The 8,790-nt window shown below is 38.6% G+C and overlaps 1 pseudogene across 1 annotated transcript; it reads right to left on the bottom strand.

Annotated features, from left to right (window-relative positions):
• Positions 1–700: 700 nt before the first annotated feature.
• On the bottom strand, positions 701–6,700 carry LOC102873169 (annotated as a pseudogene). Its single transcript, XR_438848.1, has 2 exons — positions 6,670–6,700; positions 701–3,280 (listed from the first exon to the last, which is right to left on the bottom strand). The product of XR_438848.1 is annotated as a WD repeat-containing protein 75-like (transcript).
• Positions 6,701–8,790: the final 2,090 nt, after the last annotated feature.

Here is an 8,790-nt window from a genome sequence, read left to right as displayed (position 1 = left end):
ATGTTACCTATTGGCCAAAGAGTAAGGATTTTTATCTTCTTCATGTTTATATGTAACTCTTACTGAAGGCTCTAGTCTTTGACCTTCTGCAGCAAATCATTCACGTTCTCTTGCTTTCAGCAAGCAAGGTTGTGTCATCTGAATAATGCAAGTTGTTGATGAGCCTTCCTCCAATTCTGATGCTACATGACTTCTTCATAAAGTCTAGCCTTTCTAATTATTTTCTTGGTATACAGCTTGAATAGCAATGAAGAAAGGATGCAGTCTTGCAGAACATCTTTCTTTATTTTAGACCATGCAGTACTCTCTTAACTCTGTTCAGACAACCACTTCATAGTCTAGATATCGTTTTTTCATGATCACTACTAAGAATGAGATTCCGATTCTTCTCAGAGTTAGCCATATTTTGTTATGGTCTGAGGATTTGCATAATCTATGAAACACAACTGGTTATCCTTCTGGTTTTCTCTGCTTTCAGCCAAGATCCATCTGACTTCAGCAAAAATATGTGTTTATCTCTACATATATGTGCACTTACTTGTAAATATCCCCAAATAGATTCTTGTACCTTCCACCAAGATGGCTTCCTTTTATGTCTGTATATGTTTCTCTTGCCTCTTATAAATACACCTGGGTTTTAGAATGTTGACTATTGTTGCAAAAATGGTTCCTAATGACTTTCTTTTTTTTTTTTTAACATTACAAAAGATTATTTGGAAGTACCAACATACAACCAAATATACCCAAAAGTGCAAGACTCAGCAGCACTGCTTAAAGCTCTGTTCCAACTATAGTCGATTTTCCTTAATTTTCTCAGTTCTTTTTCTTCAGATTTTGACAACTGATTTATATCTTCTCCCAAATCTATGTTGTTTGTATCCTGGATATTTTCAGTAAAATCATTTTCTTCATCTGAACTGTCATTTTCTTTTTCTTCTTCCATATCTACATCATCAGGAATTTCTTCAGCTCTCTTAGTCTCCTTAGATAGCAGCAATGAATTTACAAACATGGAGCACAGAAAAGAAGCAGATGGTAGTACATGGGCTGGAGTATGAAGAAGCTCACTAATTGCAGGTATGTTTTCTGTTAATGGTAGTTGTATCAACTCATTTCCCAAAGTATCATTTAATTTTTCATCCTGCGGTTGCCTGTGTTTTCCCAAAATGAAATAAAATGGGGTTGCTGGAAGACTATCTTCTGCAAGCAGCTGCTTGCTTGTTGGTGTGAGTTTCTCTTCTGGAGACTTTGCACTGAATGTCAATAAAGTCTGTGATCTTGTGAGGAAGTAAAACTGGGATCTGTTCAGCCACCGGTAAGCTCCTGAGTTGTACGATTCTGGGACATCTCGTGGCACGAACACGCCCCAGAGGACTTCCTCTCTGGAGATAGTCTTCTGAATATACAGTGGCCTTGGCTCACTAGGTTTAAATACAAACAAGTCTGAACCCACTGAAGACCAAGAGACAGCGGCAATGTTCTCTGAATTCGGATCAGGCTCCATGACTCTAACATCCAGTTTTGTACTCCATTCCAGTGTACAACTGAGCAGATTCCAACAGCAAAGGAGGTCGTTTTCTGTAGCACCAAGAAGATACTTAGAGCACATCAGTCGCCCAAAGCAAAGGTGCCTTATTTTCCCAGCTCGTTGGCAAAATGTACACTTTAGCTCCCATGTCTCTGAATCCCATATTGTGACTATTTCCTCAAAACTAATTGCAAGTAAAGAGCCGTCTTCCGAGAAACAACAGTTAGTTGCTTGGTATTTGTGGTAACTACCAACAAAGTCACAGGTCCAGCCAACAGCCTTTTTATATATATCAGAGTCATCTGTTAATATCCACACTTTGAAGTAGCCATCTTTACTAGTTGTGACTAAGGTAGGGTTTTCCGATTTTCCTGCATTGCAGAAACAGAGAGCTGTGATGTGGTCGTCATGTGGCATGCTGACTTTTGTGTTGAGAACAAACCCTTGTGTCTTCTTATTATATGACCACAGTTTCATATGCAATTCAAGCTCTGTTGCCTTTTCTTGGCGTTCTTCCACTGTTGCAAGCCAGTTGCCATTGAGGCTAAATGCAGCCTTTGTTAGCTCAATTTGGATCAAATGGTTCTCATTGATGTATTCTTGCTGTATAATATCTAAATTATACAGCTGCTTATCACTCTGGAGAGAATAAAACTGCAGGTTGCCAGGTTTTCCATTCAAAACCAGAGCTCTAGTTCTTGGATCAATCATCAAACCAGTAAGGATATTCCTGTCTTTCACTAGGCCTTGGATCACTGCAGAGGCCTCAAGGTTTCGGTGAATGACTATTATCTTATTGTCAGAATGAGAAGTACAGAACAAATCCCCTGCAGGTGAGGCTGAAATATGTTCAATTGTTGCTCCCAAACTGGGTAGAAACTCTTTATTCTTCTCTGTTATATCTCGCCATTCCACCAGTACAGACTCACGCCCACCGCTCAGCAAACTGTTGCCTGTTACTGAAAAAGCCAAATCCATAACCACATCATGATGCCAATGTAAACAAGTATATGTGTATTTCTTATCATCATGAAAATTCCTCCAGAGACGAATTTTGCCATCCATGTGACCAGTGGCTATGCAGTCTTCTCTTGGGTGGCATGCTACACACGTGAATTCATTCTTAGAATTCTTCTTATTTTTTGATGATGATAAAGTAAACCTTGATGTTGTTTTCTTTTTGAAAAAATAAACAGACAAGTAGAAGTCCCGTACTGCTGCCACATACTGTCCCTCATTTCCAAAAGCAATGCACTTGGGTGACTGGTTTATATAATCCAAAACAAAGGATACCTCCTTAGCTTCTATTTCTTGACCTGATGATTTGGGCAGCTTCACTGAAACCAGCTGAAAAACATCTGGGCTTTCTTTACTTATTGTAACGAAGACAGACTCTTCAGCATGGCTACCAGTAAAAAGCGCATGAAGTTTATGCCCAACTGTGTAAGTCTTTATCAAAATACCATCTATGTAGTCCCATAGCTTAATTGTACCATCCAAGGAACAAGAATACAACAAACAAGTTCAGCTCAAAGTTTGACACCTGTAGATGGTTGTTGGGGTTGAGCTGGATTCCAGTCACCAATTGGCTGTGTCCATGCAGTATATGCACACATTCTTCCGTAACTGTGCTGTATACTTTAACAAAATCTCCAGAAACACAGAAGATGTATTTAGAATCCGCAGAAAACACCGCTCTCCTAAAGTTCAACTCGCTGCCGCCACAGCGATCCACGCGGATACTCTCCTCTCCTAATGACTTTCAACATTAGCTCATAAGCCTTGGAGGCTTTGTTTGAGTTTCTTGTAACCCTTTCTCTTGAGTGAAGCCCAATGTCTAGAAAGGCAACAAGTTACAGGGGAGATTTATAGAGAAAGAGATATTGGAGAAAGAGTGGACAGTTAGGTAAGGAGTTGCACTGTCAAGCAAAGACACTATGAATCCACCGGCTGCTTGTCAGGAAAAAACTGGGCAGTCTGCTCTACTGAGAATTGTAACCTCAGAAAACCTACTGAAAGGGGTAGTTACAAATTGGTTCTCACTCAATGGTAATGAATTTGAGTGTGAGATATAACTGAAAACTACATACATGTCTGCATGAGTGGTGGTGGCATTATGTGCCTTTGAGATGGAACAGACATAGAGATTTTTTCAGAGGCTGTAAATCACACAGGGGGATTATTATCCATTTTTCTCCAGCATAGTGACTGGTGGATTCTAATTGCCCACTTTTGGGTATTTCCAGTTGCTTCTTATGCAACTGTCTGAAAGACAAAAAATAAGGATGAGAGAAGAATTGATGCCTTTGAATTGTTGGAGAAGAGGACTGAGAATCCCATGAACTTCCAAAAGAACAAACAAGTTTTGTTTTGGAGGAAGTGAAGCCAGAGGCCTCTTGAGTGGCAAGGATAGAGTCATTTTATCACTTTTTTTTTGGTGCATGTTGTCAGGAAGGACAGTCCTTGGAAAAAGATATCATTCAGGAACAGGTAGAATATCAAAGAGAGGAAGAGCCTCAACAATTTGAACTGACACAGTGACTGTAACAATGGGCTGAAGCATATCAGAGATTGTGAAGTGGGTACAAAATAGGGAAAAGTTCAGACTCTAGTTCATAGGTTATCTGTAAGTTATAGTCACCTCAATGGCACCCAACAATGACAACAACAGCTCTGGAGCTGGTAGTGCAACTCTTTATCCCTAGGCCAACACATGTACCTGTGTAGGTATGCATATATGTGTGTATCACATAACAAACACAACATATATGATTTGATGGCAAAGACAACAACATACATTTATTCAAATATGCTTTAATAGCCAAAATAAAGCAAATATTTTTTAAAAGATGAAACAATAATAGAAACAATATAGCCAAGATAGAAAAGTTTTAAAATATATTTTGCTTAAAAGTTTAAGAATTTCATGAAACAATACATGATCAAGAGCCTATGTTGAAGGAGGAAGTTGGAGCTGCTCTGAAGGAATTGCCAAAACACAAGGCCCAGAAATTGACAGCATACCAATTGACATATTTCAACAAACGGATGTTGCCCTGAATGCTCTCACAAAGTTATGTCAAGAAATCTGGAGGCCAACAAACCTAGCCATCTGACTGGAAGAGATCTCCACTTGTTTTCATTACAAGAAAAGATGACCCAACAGATTGTGGAATTATCAAAGAAGATCAATAATATCACATGCAATCGAGCTCTGGTGGCCTAGAGGCAAGAAATTGCACTGCAATCCCAGAGGTGAGCAGCTCAAATCCACCATATGCTCTGCTGGAGAAGGAGGGACAATTTCCTCCTGTACCAGTCAGACCTGATTTGATGGTACACACACACACAAAATAATAATTTAAAAAAATCACATGCAAGCAAGAAAGTGGTGAAAATGATCCAAAAATTACTTGAACAGCACATCAACAGAGAACTGCCAGATGTACAGACTGGGTTTAGAAGAGGCCATGGCCCTAGGGATACTATAGCCAATGTTAGATGGTTCTTAGTTGAAAGCAGAGTACCCGAGGAATGTCTGTCTGTGTTGCATTGTCTATGCAAAGACATTTGACTGTGTGGATCACAACAAACTGTTTCTCACTCTTAGAAGAATGAGAATCCCACAACACTTGATCGTACTTACGTGAAACTTGAAACCAGAAGGCAGTTGTCACAACAGAACAGGGAAACACTGCATGGTTCAAAATTAGGAAAAGTGTGCGCCATGGATGTGTCCTACCTATCTCCATACCTTTTAAATCTATATGCAGAACAGATAATCCAGAAGGCTGGCCTCTAGGAGGAGGAATGTGGCTCAGGGTTATGCATTATGCAGATGACACAACCTTGCTTCCGAAACTGAGGAAGATCTGAGGCATTTGCTGCCGAAGGTCAAGTACTGCAGCCTTCAATATGGATTGAAGCTGAATATCAAGAAAACGAAGGTTTTCAGAAGTGGGCCAATTGGCAGTGTCATGATAGAAGGTGAAGAGATTGAGAGTTAACAGCTTCAGTTTGCTTGGCTCCACAATCAACACTCTTGGTACCTGCAGCCAGGAAGTCAAAAGATAAATTGCACTGGGAAAATCTGCTATCAGGGACTCTCCAGAGCCCTGAAGAGCAATGATTTCAGTCTAGAGATTAAGGTATGCCTGATCCAGGTCATGGTCTTCTCAATTACTTGCTATGCATCTGAGAGCTGGACAAGGACTAAAGATGACAGAAGAGTAGATGCTTTGAGTTGTGGTACTAGAGAAGAGTATTGAATATACAATGGAGAGCTAAGAGAACAAACAGGTCCATCCTGAAGAGGGTGAAATCAGGCTTTTCCTTGGAGACATGGATTTTGAAGCTCTATCTGATATTGGGCATTTTGCAAGGAGGTACCAGTCCTTGAAGGTGCACATCATGCTAGGAAGAGTGGAGGAACAGCACAGGAAAGGAAGACCCTAGGTGATATGGATTGACTCGGTGACCAAGGTAATGAGAGTAGATGTGTCAGAGACAATGAATTTGGCTCAAGATAAAGCATGGTTCAGAGCTGTTGTTCATAGGATCACTATGAGTCACAAGCAGCTTGATAACATATAACAACAAACAGGAGTTTGAGAAAACAAATTATGCATGCATGATCCAAGCTATGGTCTTTTTCTACTTGTTATGCATCTGCAAATTGGACAATGTCTAAGAATTACAGAAAAAGAATTGATGCTTTTGAGTTGAGGTGTTGGAGAAGAGTACTGAATATTCCATAGATTAATCAAAGAACAAATATGTCTATCTTGGAGAAAATTCAAGACGAGTGTTACTTGGAGGCAAGAAAGGTGAAACTTTGTCTCATATTTTGATCATATAGTTAGAAGGAGCCAGTCCTTGGATAAGGACATCATGTTGACTAAGGTGGAGGATATAAGAGAGGAAGACTAAACAAAAGGTATGGACATAGTGACTGTAACAATGGGCTCAAGTTTATTAGAGATGGTGATGGTAGTATAGAGTAGGACAAGGTTCAGGTCCACTGTTTATAGGGTTACAATGAATCAACAGTGTATTCAATGGCAATTAACAATAACAGCATACTTGAAGATGAATATTTTCTATTTTCCCTATGCAAAAATGGAATTTTAAGATACAATTACCTGTTACTTCAGCTTCTTGTGTGTTAGTCATTTGGGAATGTAGAATCAACTAGAAATAGCTTTCAAGTTGACATGGTCGAACAAGGATTAATTCAACTGTACTTTAATCACTTGCTGAGATCTCTAGGTTTCACTCGACTAATACTATTATGAATTTTAGGGACTACATTGTTAGAGGATGGAGAAATCAGAAGAAAAACATTATTTTTAAACACTGAAACACACATAATTGTCCATTGTCAATTTAATCTCTTTGCTCCCCATTTTATGATCTCTTGAGCATCTCAGAAGAGAAACTAAAAGCTCTTAGGTTTAGATTAGAGTCCACTAGTACTTAAGTGGCAATAGGAAAAGGTAACAAAGAGAAGCTATAGATAAAATGTGCCAGCAGACGGTAAACATGAGGTTCATGGTAGCTTCTTGTTAAATCCCTGTTCATTATCCTCTTTTGTTTTACAAGCACTTGAGATGATTGGTGGCTGCTTCTTGATATTTATTTACTTTGCTTCTGCAAGCTGTAAGATCTCTTGTAGGATCTTCCTGTAGATTATTACCAAAAATCTCCATAGAGCTTAACAAAAAAGTTCTGGGCTGCCAAACTCCTCAGTGATGCAAACTGAGATTACTAGCAATAGCTTCTCTGATCTTTGATTTCTTAACTGTTCCTACTAAGGGCAGTGAAAGCCTTTAGTTCTCTTATTCAAGGTTTTAATGTCTAATCTACAAGGAGTATCTTCTGTTTTTCCACATAAACCTTGTCTAGTAAGGAGTGCTAGTGACATAGTTCATAACTCATTGAGCTGCTTTCATAACATCATTGTCTTTTTTCACATCTGTCATCATTGTCTAGAGAGAAATGTTGACAATCTCCTCCTTTAAAGATTTATAGCCCATAAAGAAAATCAGATGGAAATCACTATGAGAATTGCCACTATCAACAATAGTTGAGTAAAACGCTTAATGCTTTGGTCCCACTGTTTTGATTGTATGTTCAAAATTTATTGAGAAGCTTATTATAGTGTTACAACAAAATTATTAGCTGAGACCAAAAAGGTATATCACATGTGAGAATATTTTAATTGTGTATATTAATTTCAGCATTGTTTATTATAGCAAAAAGAAGGCATCTGCTCAAGAAACTATGGTACATTGACACAATAAAGAAGCGTGCAGCACTAAAAAATACATAAAATATACAGAATTCATTCTGTGGATTAAGGTTTCTAGAGTTGTTCTTGGTTTTTCTCTGATGAATTTTATAGCTTTTGGTTTTACCCCTAGGTCTCTGATTCACTTTGAGTTGGTTTTTGTGTATGATGTGAAGTGTGAGACGGTTTTTTAATTTTGCCAACACCATTTGTTTAAAAGTCTATCACTCCCCCCACTTCACTGATTTCACCTCCTTGTCAAAAATCAGTTGACTATAGGTAGATTAGCTGATTTCTGGGTTCTCAATTCTATTCCATTGATCTATGTGTCTGTTCCTGTACCAATACCATGCTGTCTTGAACATCATAGCTGTATAGTAGGACTTGAAATCAGGGAATAAGATCCCTCCTACCTTTTTTTCTCTTTTCCAGTAGTGCTTTGCTTATTCAGACTTTATTAGACAGTGTTTGGGGGAGCTCCCCAAGTAAAACAAGGTTGGAAGCAGGAGTGGCATCCACTTCCAAAATAACTTGCCTCCGGAAACTGTATGAACTTGGAGAAACAATGAAAGTTACACAAGTGTTCAGATCTTTCATTCATAGGGTCACTATGAGTCTCCTACAACTCGATGTCAATTAACAACAACAACATTTTCACTCTAGATAAAATTGGAAGTTGCTTTTCTATCTCGTTGAAAAATTTGGTATCTGTATTGAAGCTGCATTGGACTTGTAGATTGCCAAGCACAATGAAAAACCTACAACCGGGAGAGAATAAAATTCATGAATGGGACCTTCTAAGAATCAAATATCTATGCACATAAAAAAATTTCTCCAATGGGGTAAAAAGGAAACAAACAGACTGGGTAAAATACTTGGCAATGACATACTTCATAAGGAACTTAAATCTAAAATTTATAGAATACTCCAGCACCTCAACAAGAAAAAGGTAAACAACCCAGTAGCAAAATGG

Source organism: Elephantulus edwardii, unplaced genomic scaffold (genome assembly GCF_000299155.1).
Source record: "Elephantulus edwardii isolate Elephantulus edwardi_28Jun2011 unplaced genomic scaffold, EleEdw1.0 scaffold00020, whole genome shotgun sequence".
NCBI classification, from domain to species: domain Eukaryota; kingdom Metazoa; phylum Chordata; class Mammalia; order Macroscelidea; family Macroscelididae; genus Elephantulus; species Elephantulus edwardii.
This window is presented reverse-complemented; position numbering and strand designations above follow the sequence as displayed.